This window comes from Peromyscus leucopus, chromosome 6 (assembly GCF_004664715.2).
Source record: "Peromyscus leucopus breed LL Stock chromosome 6, UCI_PerLeu_2.1, whole genome shotgun sequence".
NCBI classification, from domain to species: domain Eukaryota; kingdom Metazoa; phylum Chordata; class Mammalia; order Rodentia; family Cricetidae; genus Peromyscus; species Peromyscus leucopus.
In genome coordinates, this window is record NC_051068.1 from 63,065,332 (window position 1) to 63,082,478 (window position 17,147).

Consider the following 17,147-nt stretch of genomic DNA (forward strand, 5'->3'; position numbering starts at 1 on the left):
GAAAAGCCCAGAGGCAAAAGGTAATGGGGGAAAACTTAAAGTTAAGAAAAGCTGGCAAGAAACAAGCCAAGCTAAGGCCAGGCATTCATAATTAAGAATAAACCTCCATGTGTGATTTATTTGGGAGCTGGGTGACAGGCCCCCAAAAGAACAAAAACAGCCAACAACAGAATGTACTTAAACAGAAGTTTGAGGACAATTTTGTTTGAATTAAAAAAAAAAAAATCCTGCCAGGCGACGGTGACCCATGCTTTTAATCCCAGCACTCTGTGAGTTCGAGGCCAGCCTGGTCTACAGAGCAAGATCCAGGACAGGCAGTCACATGACAGGGAAGGGACTTGAGTAAGGACATTTAAAGTTTTAGGGAAAGCATGTTTAGGACAGAGATAGAAGAAAAGGAAAAGTTATGTCTGTGGCCCTGTCAGGGGATATGCTGGGGGAGGAAGTTCTGGTAAGGAAAAGTACACTGTTCCATTAAGAGAATACTTATTCCCTCTTCCTCTTTAACATGGTGAACCTGCCATCCTATGGGTCGTCCCTTCACCAGGTCAAGGCCCTGCCCAACTGGATTAACTCTTAAGGGAAGAGACAATGGAATGTCTCTACCTACAGGCAAATTCCATTCTTCGCTGTAACAATATGACTAGCACAACCAATCCAGGGCATCTGGTCCTGGGACCAGTAAATTGGTTTCCAAATAAGCATGTGACCAACTTTGTAGGGTTCTCAAAAAGACTTCCTCATGGCTGCAAGGGGGTCTTCTTTCTCTGGATGTTAGCACGTCTGGGTTACGATGTCAAGAATCACTGCAGCTACTTCCCCATTGTCTGAGGGCAGCAGGTGACCTGGTATGACACACTGAAGGGACAGAAGAATCCTCTAGTTCTTGTATCATTGTTAATCAACAACATCAATCAACCCTGCCCTAGCCCTGAACTTCCTTGTCTTACAACATAGTAAATGTCCTTATTGTCTGTGAACATGATTCATGGGAATGGGTTTTATTAAGTGTTCACAACCAAAGCACTCTCACTGATCTATTACATGTTCGTGTCTTTGGTAACTAGTTACTATGGCTTGAATCTGAAATGTCCCCCACCCAAGACTTTTGAAGGCTTGGTTCACAGCTGGTGATGCTGATGAGAAGTTACAGATCCTAAAGGGGCTAATGAGTTGGAGGAAGTTAGGAGGTAGCACCTACTTAGTAGAAGTAGAGGCAGGTAATGGGGTGATGTCCTACTTCCTGTCCACTGTGTGTTAAGCATCCTTCTCCCAACACGACTGTCCAACATGACATTTTTGCCTTGCTACAAGCTTACAAGTAGTGGAGCCGGCTGGTCACAAACCGAGACCTCTGAGTCTGTGAGCCAAAATAAACACGTCTCCCTCTTATATTGTTTTCTCAGGGATTCTGTCACAGTGGTGGAGAGTGTCCATCCAGCACACTGCTTTCCCTAGATGCTGGTAAAATATTTTCTTCAGCTCATCCAGTACAGTTAGAAGACTCTGAAAAATACACACAGCTCCCAAGTTGACAAGCACTCTACAAGGTGTGCGGGCCCCCAGCGCCTTGTTAGGATCCGTTAATGTCAAAAGCTCCTGTTACCATTTTTTCACAGCCCACACTGCAGACCCAGGCGAGGTTTGAGAATGTGATTCCTTCCTTAAGCACATTAAAATTCCCAGGTGGTTAGAGGGTGTCGCTGAGCGACAGAGCTGGCGTAGCGTGTGTGAGGTCCCGGGTCTTAAGCAGGCTATTTAACTCTGCTTAAATTCCGAATTCTTCTAAGAAGCCTGCTGGAGTAGATTTCTGACCCCATGTTTCTCTTCTTGCTTGTCTTACTGACCCAAACTTCCCTTCCAGTGCTCTCAAATTTCAGCCCTGCCTGCCCACCAGGAACCATTTCTTCTTTAAGCATCTTCGTGTTCCTGTAAGTGTGGTGGGTTTATTTACAAGGAGGAAATGAATAGCCCAGAGAACCCAGGAGATTTTCATCAGGATGACCACAATAGAGGTACCCAGTTTCTGTGCCTGTTTTCCTCTGTGAAAATGAAGAAAATTTATAAACTGTTAACTCTGTGCACTCCCATGAACTTCTCTAAAAAGTTCCAGAGGTATATTGAAGTCAGTTTTAACTACCAAAGATTTCAAAGAGGGATGGGGAATTAATCAGAAAGCCTTATTTCAAGAGCCACACTTATTATTTAAAACATCCCTGGCAATCATTCAACATATAAAGGGAATAACTTCTTTAATGTAGCCATTTGTCATTTCTGTCCGCCAGCCCATTAACCCAAGTAATCAACCCTGGTTTCCTCTCAGTCCCTCTCAGCTCAGCGGGGCAGATTTTCCTTCAGCTGTGTTTCACGTATCAGCTCTCACTATCTGCTTTATATACACTTACAGGTATGAGTAGAAGTCAAATACTTTACAGCTTCTTTATTCTTACATAGCAACTCTATGAAATTTAATTTTCTACCCATTAAATATTTTGCCTTTTAATTACTTATCATTTTTTTTCTTATTTTTCTTGGAATGTACTTCTAAATTACTTTCCTATGTGCTATAGAAGTCTGTGAGACTGTTCAGGGTGAGTTAGAAAACATTCCCCTGTTTTCAGGTTCCTTAGGACTTTAATTTTTTTCATTTATTTAATTGATTTGTTTTTCTTACTTTTTATTTTTATGTGTATGGGTGTTGTGCCTGCCGTAATGTCTGCACACCACATGCCTGCAGTGCCTGTGGAGGTCAGAAGAGGGCATTAAGTTCTCTAGACCTGGAGTTACAGTGTGAGCCACTAGGTGGATGCTGGGAATTCAACCCAGGTCCTCTGAAAGAGAAGCCAGCGCTCTTAAGCACTGAGCCGTCTCTCCAGCCACTAATAACTTTGTTTTGAGACATGTCTCTCTCCTGAGGGACTCAGTCTGCCGCCTAGAGGATGGCCTAGAGCTCCTTATGTAGCCCTGGCTGTCTTGAAGTCATGGCGACGCTTCTGCTTCAGCTTCTAAGATACAGGGGTTATAGGATGAGCCACCACTGCCTGGTTCCCAAAGGCCTTAAAAAAAAAAAACTGTTTTATTATTAAAAGAAGTCTTTTAATCTTTTGTGGAAAAGAATGAGAGACTGACAACTCCAACACCTCAAAACAAACATTTTGTGCTCCAAAGGATACCAAGAAAAGACAATCTGAAGAATGGAAAAGAATATTTACAAACCATATATAACTGACTTACACTCAAATATATGACAAGTGGTTATATTATGATTAACAATAGCCTTTTTAAATAATGGGCAGAGGGACAGGACATAATGGTACACACCTACAGCCCTTGGGTGGTGGAGACAGGAAGTCATTCATCCTTGGCTTCATAAAAAGGTTGAGGTCAGCCTGGGATACATGAGCCCTTGTCTTTTGTGTGGGGGAATACAGAAAGGAAGAAATTCAAGGATGGTCTATAAAGTTAAATACAGCTGGGTGTGGTGGTACACACCTTTAATTCCAGCACTTGGAAGGCAAAGGAAGGCAGATCTCTGTGAGTTTGAGGCTAGCCTGGTCTACAGAGTGAGTTCCAGGCTAGCCAGAGCTACATAGTAAGATCCTGTCTCAAAAACAAAAGAAAAACAGAAATGAATTAATAAGAATAAAGATTCAGACCCTTCTTCCCAAAAGATGTGTGTGTCCACGAAGCACATAAAAGATACTCAGAACTATTAATTAGTAGAAGCCACAATACTATTTTATATGTGCAAGGATGAATGATTATAATTATAATTAAAAATTATAGAAACTAGAACCCTTGGAGATGCAGAGAAATTGGAACCCTAATGTATGGGTAGTGGAACTGTAAAATCATACTGTCACTGGGGGAATCAGACTGAGAATCACCTAAGTCACTTCCTGAAGTGACTTAATAAAGAGTTCTTATATAACCTAGAAATCCCATGAAATTGAAAACAATGCCAAGTTACAAATATGCACACCAATGTGCACAGCAGCATTATCAGAACCAAAAAAATTAGTAGTGATCTAAACGCTAATAAACTGGTAAATTGATAATATGTGTTGTGTACACTTAGAGGAATATACTTATGCCCTAAAAAGTAATGAAGTGTTGATACATGCAACACATGCGTAAACCTTGGAAACACCGTGCTAAGTGAAAGAAGCCAGGCATGCAAAAGGACACATATTATATAATTCCACTTCTATGGAATGTCCAGAATAGACAAACATGTAGAGCTTAAAATTTTGTCAGTGTTAGCCAGGAGTATTAAGGAGGGAGAGTAAGGGATGAAGAATGAACCTAATGGGTAAGGTATTTATGGACTATTGAAGACTATGTTCTGGAACTAGATAATTGTGATGTTGACGACTGACTAAATGGTTAACTTTGCATATACTACAGCCCAATGCATTGTATACATTGTAATTTTTTTGTGGTGCTAGCGATTGAACCCATGGTCTTTCATATGCCAGTCAAGTACTGTACCAATCAGCTGCACCCTCAGTTCTGCATATTGTATATCACAAGGACAAATTATATAGTAAATAACTAGAATTCAATCGAGAAATCAATTATAGGGTCTGGGAAGATTGCTCCGTGGTTAAGAGCACTCGCTCCTCTTGCAGACAACCTGGTTTCCCAGCACCCATACTGGATGGCTCACAACCTCCTGTAACTCCAGTTCCAGGGAATCTGAGGCTGCTTCTGACTTTTGTGGGTTTCTGCACACACGTAGTGCACATATACTCAGGCACACACACATACACATAAAATTAATATTAAAACAAGAAATCAACGTTTATATTTCTACTCTATTCTATTATGGTAACAAAACTGGTTCTAGAAATATCTTCAGAATCCAGGGAAGAAGTGTATAGAAAAAAAATAACAATAGCTGAATGTGGTCATGCACACTTGTAATCCCAGCACAGGGGAAATTGAGGCAGAAGGCTTGAGAGTTCCAAGCCAGCCTTCACTATATATTGAGACAGACCCTGACTCAAAAAAATAAAACAAAACATAAATAACAATAGTCAGCAATGGCAAACCATATCTGAATTCACATTCTACTTTTTCAAATATCTCACCATGATTTATGCTTACATGCTTCCTTACTGTTTTCTACATTGAAATAATAACTACTTCTAGACAACTCTAACATCCTTGAGGTGAAGGGTACAATTAAGGCACAGCTCATCTGCTGCTGTTGGCTGGGGGTGGAATGCAAAAATAAAATCGTCTTTATCTGCTCTTTTCAATTTGCTCCCCAAACCATCAGATCTGAAAAAGGAACCCAGGTAGAAGTTGCTGTCCAGAAGGTGCGAGTCTCTGCCTGTCTCATAGAAAGATTAAAAAGTGGGAGATTTCAGGAGCTTTGGGTTCCTATTAAATTTGTCGTTTATGAATTTTTCATAATTCCTTAAGTGTAGGTAGGCATCTCATGGATGATGAATTACCAAAGTAGAAATAGATCTCTGAAAAGTCTCCAAGCTTCACTGAAAACTAGGGATGAACACATTAGAATAAGAAAAAGACCTTTTTAAGCCTGGAGTGGTTGCCCAGTGGTTGTGTACTTACCGAGGTGCACAGAGTGGTTCAGAAAAAGCAGGAGCACCTATACTAAAATTGGAATAACATAGAGAAGATCAGCATGGCCCCTGCACTAAAATGACAGGCAAAAGCATAAAGCGTTCTACATTTTTTATAAAGGCAGTATGTGTGAAAATAGTAGGTATTGAATGAATACTATAGTTACATTTTTTTGCGGTTAACATTTATGTAATCTTGCATAATATGAATATGTAGTACAGGTGCTTGTTAATTACTTATAGCTTATATTCAAATTAATGTATAGGTTAAAATGTGCAACTAGGATCTTAGCTTGGTATGGTAACATGTGCCTAAAGTCCTAGCAACTTGGGAGGCTGAACTGAGAGGATTTTCAGTTCAAGACCAGCCTGACCAAAGAGTATGACTCCATTTTAAAAATAACAACAATAATAAATGAAATTTAGAAGCTTATGCAAGAATACTGTTTTTAGAGATTTCTTCTCAGTGTGGTTTTCTAGACATTCATTTCCTAAGTTAAGCGTTTGGGGAATATTTTTTTTTTTTTTTTTTTTTTTTTTTGGTTTTGGTTTTGGTTTTTCGAGGCAGGGTTTCTCTGTGTCTCCCTGGCTGTCCTGGATTTCCCTCTGTACATAAGGCTGGCCTTGAACTCAGAGATCTGCAGTGCCTTTGCCTCCTGAGTGCTGGGATTAAAGGTGTGGGCTACCATTACCCAGCTATTTGAATTTCTTTTTTTTAATAATTTATTTTATTTTATGTGCATTAGTGTATGTATGTCTGTGTGAGGGTGTCGGGTACCCTACAACTGGAGTTACAGACAGTTGTGAGCTGCCATGTGGGAATTGAACTGGGGTCCTCTGGAAGAGCAGTCAGTGCTCTTAACCACTGAGTCATCTCTCCAGGCCCTGAATTTCTTATAAAGATTATGCATTTATGATACATAAAATAACATTTGTTTTTTTTTTTGTTTTGTTTTGTTTTGTTTCTGAGACAGGGTTTCTCTCTGAAGCTTTGGAGCCTGTCCTGAAACTCACTCTGTAGCCCAGTCTGGCCTCGAATTCACAGAGATCTGCCTGCCTCTGCCTCCCGAGTGCTGGGATTAAAGGTGTGCGCCACCACTGTCTGACGAACATTTGTTCTTTTAAGAAACATTAATGAAAATTTCCAAGTAAACAACACACCAGGATCCCGGTGGTCAATTAATATTACCTGTGCTTCCTTTCTCCACGATTCCCTGTTAGTTTAGATTGAATGGTCAATAAAGAGTGATAACAGTTGGAAATTCAGAGAATCAAACTCTAAGGAATGGCACAGCCCAGTGATAGAGTGTTCAGGTAGCACGCACGAGGCCCTGGGATTGTCTGTCTGTCTGTCTGCCTCTCTCTCTGTAGTTTAGCAGGACAGTCTTCAGCCAGGCCACCTCAAGCTGGCATCCTCCTCCTCCTTTAGCCTCCAGTGCAGGCCTCACATATACCACTGTGACTGACCATGTTTACTTTCTTTTCTCCCCCCCCACCCCCCCAGCTGAGGACCGAACCCAGGGCCTTGCACTTGCTAGGCAAGCGCTCTACGACTGAGCTAAATCCCCAACCTCCCATGTTTACTTTCTAAACCAGAACTGAATCTTTATCATTTTTTTTTACAGTTTCATATTTTTTATTTTGCATATATGCATTTATATGTGCATGCCTGGTGTGCACGTGCAGATCTCAGAGGACAGCTTGTTTGAAATGGTTCTCTTCCTTCCACCGTATGGATTCTAGGATCCAGCTCAAACCCATAGGCTCAGAGGCTGGCACCATCTCACCAGGCTCCATACCTACTGTATTCTCTGTCTCTCTCTCTTTCTTTTTTTTTTTTCAAGAGAGGGTCTCTCTGTGTAGCCCTGGCTGTCCTGGAACTCACTCTATAGACCAGGCTGGCCTTGAACTCAGAGATCCGCCTGCCTCTGCCTCCCGAGTGCTGGGATTAAAGGGTGTGCTACTACTACCCAGCACTTCATTCTCTTTCCATCAAAGAAAAACTGAAATAAGATTTTTTTAAAGTTCTAAATATATTTTTGTATTGTTGATTTAGAAATCAACAATAACACTACTTTTCAGTTTTATTATTGTTATTGCTGTTATTAATATATTATTATTATTATTATTATTATTATTTAAGCAGCGTTTCATGTATTCCAGGCTGGCCTCAAACTTGCTATGCAGTCAAGAATGTGAACTCCTGCTCTTCCTGCCTCCACTTTTTGAATGCTGAGATTCCAGAAATGAACCCACCATACCAACTTTGTGTGGTGCCAGCCACCAAACCAGCATGACTGTGTAGCATATGCATGCAGTGCCCACGGGGGCCAGAAGAAGGCACTAGATTTTCTGAACTGGAGTTACAGAAAGTTCTAAGTTGTCGTGTGGTGCTAGAATCCGAACCCAGGTCCTTCATAAGAGCAGCAAGTGTTCTTTTTTTTATTAAAAAATTTTTGGGGTTGGGGATTTAGCTCAGTGGTAGAGCGCTTGCCTAGCAAGCACAAGGCCCTGAGTTCAGTCCTCAGCTCAAAAAAAAAAAAAACTTTAAAAAAAAATTCATTTTATATACTAACCCTTCTCATCCTTCATCCCACTTCTCCCCCTTCTTCCCCCAGACCTACCCGCTATTCCCTCCTCCAAAAGGGTAAGTCCTCCCACGCGGGGACAGCAAAGCCTGGTACATTCAGTTGAGGCCAGACAAAGCCCCTCCCTGCTGCATTAAGGATGAGCAAGGTGTTCAACCATAGGTAATGGGATCCAGAAAGCCAGCTCGTGCACCAGGGATAGATCCTGATCACACTGCCAGGGGCCCCTCAAACAGACCCAGCTGTCTCCCATATGCAGAGGGTCTATCCAGTCCCATACAGGTTCCACCGCTGTTGGCCTAAAGTTCGTGAGTTCCTATGAGCTTGGTTCGGTTGTCTCTGTAGATTTCTCCATCATGATCTTGACTCCCCTGCAGCAAGTGTTCTTAACCACTGAGCCATCTCTCCAACCCCTGGTAGTTTTGATTGTGAACTCAATGCAATCTAGAGTCATCTAGGAAGAGACTCTCAATGAGGAATTGGGTTTGCGTGTTGGCATGGCTCTGAGGGACAGTCTTGATTGATGTGGGAAGACCCTACGTCGCCTTTTGTAAGGGCATTTGATCAAGACAACAAAAATGAAAGCGGAACAGCAGGCGAGCGCTCTACCAGCTGTACGACTCCACCCACGATTATCTTGAAGGACTATTAAAAACCTGTAATTTAAAAGCTAGAAGATGTATTAACTGGTCCAACCCCTTCGTTTTCCACAGAAAAGTGGGTTGAATGGATATGATCCTGACTTACTGTCACATAGATAGATTGGGGCTACTTGGAGACATATCCCTGGATGTTTGATTAAAGCAATTGTGCTTTTTTGTATCTCCAGGGGTGTGTGGGTAGAAGCCATAGAAGAGACAAGTTTCATTAGTTGTAAGAAAGAACATCCTGGCAATTTGATTTCTTTAAAAGTGAAGTGAATAGATTGCCACATTGTGTAAATAGGGTCTCTTATGTTGGGAAGGTTTTAAAAATGAGCTGGGGCCGGGCGGTGGTGGTGCACACCTTTAATTCCAGCACTTGGGAGGCAGAGGCAGGCGGATCTCTGTGAGTTCGAGGCCAGCCTGGTCTGCAGAGCGAGATCCAGGACAGGCACCAAAACTACACGGAGAAACCCTGTCTTGGAAACGCTCCCCTCCTCCCCCCAAAAATGAGCTGGGTAACTTAACTAATTAAGACAGTAAATTGAATCATACTGCTTCCAAGTGTCCCATCCACTTTAACATATGATTTCCTGTTGCTGTTAAGATGAAAAAGAATGTAAAGTAGGACTGGAGATACACACACACACACACACACACACACACACACACACACACACACACATACACACATACACACATACACACACACACACACACACACACACACACACACACACACACACACACACACACATCTCACTGGTAGAGTATTTGTTAACCCTAGCTTCCATTCACAGCATGATAAAACAAAAAGGAAAAAAAGAAAACAGATCATGGCGGTTAAAACAGAATTATTGATTAAAAAAATTGACTTTCACTTTCTTTTTCACAGATATACACACACTACATCTTATGTCTGTGTGTGACCGCATTAGTGTGGAAGTCGGAGGACAGCTTGTGGGAATTGGTTCTCTCCTCCTAGCATGTGGGTCCTGAGGCTCAGACTCAGGCTGGAGAGACGGCTCAGTGGTGAAGAGCACTGGCCACTCTTCCAGAGGACCTGGGTTTGCTGCCTAGCACTCACACAGCAGCTCACAAATATCTGTAACTCCAATTCCAGGGCTTCCAATGCCTTCTTCTAGTCTCTGTGGGCACCAGGCACACACATGGTATACAGGTATAAAGGCAGGCAAAACAGCCATACACCTAAAATGAAATAATAATAACAATAAACAACAATGTGGACATAGCAGCAAGCGTGCCTACCCATTGGATCATCTTGCCATCCTAGAATTCTGTAATCTTTAAAACCAAACAAAGCTCACTTTATGAAATGAAGGCATTGCTAAGGTTGGAGGGATAGCCTAGTTGGTCCTGCACAAACATGAGGACGTGAGTGTGTTTCCCAGCACTTACGTAAAAGAAAAGCCTGCTGCAGCAGTGCGCATGCGTGCCTATAGTCTCAGCCCTGGTGAGGAGGAGACAGGAAGATTCCCTCTGGTTTGCTTGCTAGACAGATAAACTAAATCGTCAAGCTCGGGGTTCAGCGATAGATCCTGTCTCAAAACAAGGTAGGGGCAAATGTGGTGGTGCATGCCCTTAATACTGGTACTGTGGTAGGTAGATCCCTGTGAGTTAAAGGCCAGCCTATTTACAAGACCCAAAATAAATAAATAGGGAAAGTTTCATAGTGTTACCCCCTGGTTTCTGCAGGTACCTGTGCATATACTACACACACAGACTCACTCACACATATACACACACACTAATGCATTTCTATTAAAGAATACCAAAATAAAATGCAGGCCTAGTAACCCTGGTTAAAATAAGAGTAAAGCCATGAAAGCTAGGAGTTTTATTTTTTAATTTTTAAGAAATTATTATTATTATTATTATTATTTGCCTAAAGTGGTGGTGCACGCCTTTAATCCCAGCCTTTGGGAGGCAGAAGCAGGCAGATCTCTGAGTTCAAGGCCAGCCTGGTCTACAGAGTGAGTTCCAGGACAGCCAGGGCTACACAGAGAAACCCTGTCTCAAAAACAAACAACAAAAAGAGATGAGATGAGAAGAAAGGAGTGTGTAGATTTAGATTTACACTACTTGTAGAACTAGAGCAGGAGAGTGAAATATTCCCTGTGGAGGACAGAGGATAGTCACTGCAGAAAATCTCTATAGGGAAGATAGCTAAGCAAGACAGTTCCCACAATCCCATTACTGCAGCGCCCGGGCCAGCGTGGATCACTGTGCTCAAACACCCACAAGAGCTACAAGAGCTCAGCAGCTCGGCGAGAGCAAAGACCACAAACTTCAGAGGAACAGTTGGGAGGGTTCTCTCCTTTACCAGCCTCTTGTTAGGAAAGTTCCCTTAGAGTTAAAAATAATCGCCTATCAGTGTCCCTCATGCCCACACCCCAGGTTCAAGCAACCTCAAGTAGAAAACATTTAAAGCATTGCATCTGCATTAAATATGCAACTCGTGGTATAATATTTGTATTACACTAGGTACTAGCAATTTAGCTAATCTAGGGATTAAATAAATGATGCAGGCAGTGTAACAGTATGCCATTTTAAATGAATGATGTGAGCATCCCCAGTATCTGCAGGGGCTCCTGGAACAAACCTGCCATGACACCGAGGGAACCACTGTACTTTGATAACTAACGAAACTATTGAGAAATAAAGCCCGTTTGTAAAGCCACGGGCTCATACAACAGGATGTGGCCTTTCCATTTCAGTCACTGCAAATCAATTCTTCCAGCTGCGTAAGCCCGACACTTTAAACTTAGCCTCTTTTCCCTTGCTTTCATATTTTAGGCTTCAAACCCATATTCAAAATGCATTTCCTCAGAGTCCAAGCACTTCTTAACACCTCCACCGCAAACCCCCAGGTCAAAACCATTGCTTGGATTTTCTTGCCTATATCCTTCCTCCTTTTTTTTTTTTTTTTTTTTTTTTTTTTTTTTTTTTTTTTTGTATGTTGGCTGATTTTTGAGATAGGGTCTCGTTCTGTTACCCAGGCTAATCTGAAACTCACTATGTAGCCCAGGTTGACCTTGAACTTGAGGCAATTCTTCTTTCTCAGCCTCCCAAGTGCTGGGACTACAGGTGAGCCACCAGGTATTGTAAGCCATGGTACCTTGCTCTTCTTGGATCCTTCTGAGCATTTGACTCTGTCTGATGCCCTTTTCAGTCAGTCCATTCTTAGCCCAGCTGCCAGAAAAAAAAAATGCTTTTAAATTCTGTAGGTGGCAACCATGTTTATCTTTTGTTCAAGGCCTTCCAGTGACCTCCCACTGTACTCCTCAAAGAGTCAACAAGGCCTCCTGTGACCCCCCACTGAACTTCTCAGAAGAGCCCAAGAGGCCTTCTGTGACCTCCCACGGAACCCCTCAGAAGAGACCACAAGGCCTTCTGTGACTTGGCTCACTGCTTCTCTCATCTCATCTGCCACATTCTTAAAATTTTAAATTTTATTTTGTGTGTAGTTTATCTATGTGTGCATGTGTGTCTAGGACCACTTTCACGTCTGGTGCCCACAGAGGACAAAAGAGGATGTCTGATCCTCGAATGTGAGTTCCAGATGGTCGTAAGCTGCCAGGGAGGTGCTGAGAACCTGGGTCTTCTGAAAGCGTTTGTGCTCTTGACTTTGAGGCCGTCTCTCCAGCCTCAGTCTGCAGCTTTCTCAGCTTACTGTGGAGTCACTTACTGAGTTTGCATCATGGTGCACGCAATGCCAAAACAAGACATCAAAGACCGGAGAAAGACCTGCGGCAGGCAAGGGGGTGTGGAGTTATTTCCAAAACAATGCCCTCTTTGAACAAAGGAAGCATAGAGACTTTATTCAGGAAACCCAAATATACTCACGTAGGAAAATACATTATGGCTGGGGTCATTCCTGAGCAGGAACAGTTAAAAGACATTCTTCAGCGCATTCACTGTAAGGTTCAAGAAGGAAAGATGGCAGACACATTTCTAGATGTGCTTATATGAAGGTCAAGAGCGTAAGTTTTTAAAATGGTGGACAGGAGTGCTTTTGGCATGCGTAGCTTAGTAGGTAACAACTCAATTTCTAGTTTCTTTGAGGCTTTTTATCTGGTAGAGATGTTGAAGGTGTTTCTGTATTGATTATGATGTTCACGTGATCTCTGTTCCCCGAATCTATTTATAGAAATGCGTATTGACTTGCATATGTTGAACCAAACTTGCATGCCTGGAATGAAATTTACTTGGTCAGGGTGTGTGCATTACCTAATGTGTTCTGGAGGCTGACTTGGAAACATTTTATTGAGCATTTTTGCATCTATGTTAATTAGGGGTATATTTACAATTGCTAAATATTCTTGATGAATTTTCCCTTTATTAACATGTAGTGGTCTTAGCCAGGCATGGTGGAGCATGTCTTTAATCCCAGCACTTGGGAGGCAGAGGCAGGTGGATCTCTGTGAGTTCGAGGCCAGTCTGGTCTATAGAGCAAGTTCCAGGACAGCTAGGGTTATTATACAGGGAAACTCTGTCTTGAACAAAAAACAAAAAAACAACCCAAAAAAACATGTAGTGGTCTTTTCATCTCCTTTTTTTGGCTCACGTCTCTTCTCAGATATCAGAATAGATGTTATCAGCTTGTTTGGGGTTTCTATTTGCTTGATAAAATGTTTTCCATTAACTCTTAGTCTGTGGATTTTTTTTTTAAGCCAGTGAGGTATGTTTCTTAGAGACAACAAAGAGTAGGATCTCATTTTTACATCTAGTCAGCCAGTCTATATCTCTTCATTGGTGGATTGAGGCCACTTACTTTTTTTTTTTTTGTTTTTTTTTGGTTTTTCGAGACAGGGTTTCTCTGTGTAGCTTTTCGCCTTTCCTGGAACTCACTCTGTAGACCAGACTGGCCTCGAACTCACAGAGATCCGCCTGGCTCTGCCTCCCGAGTGCTGGGATTAAAGGCGTGCGCCACCACCGCCCAGCTGAGGCCACTTACTTTTAAGGTTGTTATTACGAAGTGTTTAGTAATTCCCATAATGTGATCGTTTTTCTGGTTGGTTGGATTATTGTTTGGTTTTACTTTCTTCCCCATTACTATTAAGGATTTGTGGGTTGACTGTGTTGGCATAATGGAGTCCTGGCTCCCATCCATTTCCCTACCAGTGTGTTCTTTCCTATTCTCTTGTGACTGAGAGTCCCTCTGTGCACATTACTCCTTTCAACACGGTATTCTGCAATGCCGGCTCAGTGGTAGTGAATTCCCTTACTTTGTGCTTGTATTGACATGTCATTATTTTCCTATACAATTTAAAATGTAGCCTTACTAGATTTGGCAATCTTGGTTGGCAGTTATTACTTTCATGGCTTGAGATAAGTCATTTGTGCTTCCTTAGCTTTTGGAGTTGCTGACAAGATATCTGATGCTATTCTGACATCTCTACCTTTGGAGGTGACTTGGCATTTCCCCCTTACAGCTTTTAATATAGTTTTTTTGCATTTTTGACATCTTGACTATAATAAGTTACAGAGAGATTCTTTGCTCACATCTATTCAGAATTCTCAATGTCTCCTGTATTTGAATGTCTATATTTTCCTCATAGATCTGGGAATTTTCTGCTTTGATTTTTGTGCCTTTAGTTTTATTTTAGTTCCTTCATCTTTATTATGGATTTCTGGGTCTGATTCCTCGATCGTATTCCGGAGTTCTTAGATGGTGTACTCCTGCTAATTTAATGTTAATTTTTCCTTATTGGTATTTGAACGCAGTATTTTATCAGCTTTGTTCTCTATTCATGGCATCTTTCTTCTTCTCGCTTAAGCCATTGTTTTTTTTTTCCCTTTGATTCAATCAGTTTTTCACTTCTTAGATGTCAATTTTTTTTTTGGTCAAAATTTCATTTTTTTCTGCCATGTCATTGACTTTCTTGTCCATTTTTCTGATTTTTCTTCTATGTTGAGGACTTTCTTATCAAAGTCCTATATTGAATCCATCTACTTGTTTATATTTTCCTCTAGATCATTGGCACTTTATCATAAATAGTTTGGTGGCACATGCCTTTAATCCTAGCACTCAGGAAGCAGAGGCAGGTGGATCTCTGAGTTTGAAGAGTTCTAGGACAGGGAAAGCTGCCAAGAGAAACCCTGTCTTGAAAAAGAAAGAAAAAAACAAAATATATATGTTCATCTCATGGTTGGGAAGCAAAGAGAGAGGAAGTGGCCAAGATTCTAATACACCTTCATTTCCCCAGTGACCTAACTTCCCTTTACTAGATTCTGCTGCCTGAGGATCTTCTTAGAGTTCTAACATGGTTCAAGAGTTGTAACCTGACGGTTCTCTCCTGCCCACCAATTCCTAAATAACCACTCAGAAGCTTATATTAAATTACAAATATTTGGCCATTAGCTCAGGCTTGTTACTAACTAGTTCTTACACTTAAATTAACCTGTAATTCTTATCTATGTTTAGCCACATGGCTTGGTACTTTTTCTCATCTTGCTTCCTCTGCATTTGGCTGGCAACTCCTGACTCCGCCCTTCCTCTTCCCAGAATTATTAGTTTGGTCACGTTGCCTATACTTCCTGCCAGGCTACAGGCCAATCAGCATTTTATTAAACCAATTTGAGTGACAAATCTTTACAGTGCACAAGAGGATTGTCCTACAGCAAAGATTCTGAAGTCTCTTCCTGATATTCACAGCAGTCTTTTATCTGTGAGCCCCTAGAAAGTCGACACAAGTCTCCTGACATGCAGGATATTGGAAGGTGCTCTGTGACAGAACACCTGACGAGAGAGAGGCTTCCGCTTTAAAAGGGAGAAATGGAGGAACAATAACTAAAGATTGGACCAAAGCAAAACCAAAGCCCAGCAGGGCAAACACCAGACCTTGCAGTTCCATGCCTGGCGAGTAGCATCGTTTGGGATCCAAGAGGTTTTGGAATCCAGCAGGACTGCCTTTCCTGCGGCGCAAGTGACCTCTCTCTTGGGGCTTCTCCTCTTGGAGACTTCAGCTTTCCCCTGTGAACACCCCATTCCTGGACTCTGACATAGTAGAGTCTCCACTGTATCTTAGGTTCCCCCTTCACAGCTTCATACACAGACTCTTCAGGAGTTCTGTTCAGAGAATCTGCCCCTGCCATGCATTGCTTGCTTGGCCTCAGTAGCTTTTTAGAATACAGGTGCAAGTCTCTATGGCCCCTTCATGCTTGTGTCTAGCACCACACAGACAACGTATGTTCCCATTACCGACTTGAAATGTATCTTAGCTCCCTCTACTACAACCACAATCGCCTCTAAGCATCTGCTTGGCTGCACCTGGGAAGTACTTGCCTAGCAAGCCCTGGATGCTTTGGAGGCTCTCTTTGTTCAGGTACTCTTCTTTCTTTCTTTCTTTCTTTCTTTCTTTCTTTCTTTCTTTCTTTCTTTCTTTCTTTCTTTCTTTCTTTCTTTCTTTCTTTCTTTCTTTTCTTTCTTTCTGTCTGTCTCTTTCTTTCTTTCTTTCTTTCTTTCTTTCTTTCTTTCTTTCTTTCTTCCTTTCTTCCTTCCTTTCTTCCTTCCTTCCTTCCTTCCTTTCTCTCTCTTTCTTTCTTTTTTGATTTTGAGACATAGTTTCTTTGTGTAACAGTCCTGGCTGTCCTGGAACTCACTTTGTAGACCATGCTGGTCTTGAACTCACTGAGATCTGCCTGCCTCTGCCTCCCAAGTGCTGGGATTAAAGGTGTGCACCACCACGCCTGGCAGGTACTCTTTTTTCAAATGAACTTTTACTTTTGTGCACTGGAGCCTTTGGGACTTGTCCTCAGCTCCTTTCAGACATTCTCATTACAAAATGCACAGTTTCTCTTTAATAGCCTCCATCTCTAGCAATTACAGCCACCTTGTCTGAACCTACATTGTTCAGCAAATTTAACTATTGTCACACTTCCTACGGAACAAACTCAACATGTTTTATATATTCCTGTTCTGCTTTGAATTTTCCCACTAAATGCAGTGAGCAATAACCATACCACAGTCTGAGTAGTATATTGTCTCAAGATTCTTTCCAACAAGATAATTGGTCCATTATTTCAAAACTGAGAAGGCTTACTCAGATTTTCAGGGCGTATGTAGAACACAAGCAGATGCTTTGCCAGAATGTAATGTGAATGTCCTCCAGTTCAATTTCCAATCCTTGTTCCTCTCTCAAACCTCATAAGCAGTCTTTACTGTCTCCATTTCTGGGATTAAAGGCTTGCACCACCACCACCCAGCTTACTGTCTCCATTTCTGCTGGCATCATGCTGATCCTCTGAGTTCCCACTAGAATGATCTGTTAAGTTCAGCTTAAAGAATTATAAAAGGCTTC

The 17,147-nt window shown here is 41.8% G+C and overlaps 1 non-coding gene across 1 annotated transcript; it reads left to right on the forward strand.

Annotated features, from left to right (window-relative positions):
- Positions 1-5,596: 5,596 nt before the first annotated feature.
- Positions 5,597-5,708, forward strand: LOC114684207. The gene has a single exon (XR_003733274.1). It is a non-coding gene; the product is annotated as a U6 spliceosomal RNA (small nuclear RNA).
- The last annotated feature ends 11,439 nt before the right edge of the window (positions 5,709-17,147 follow it).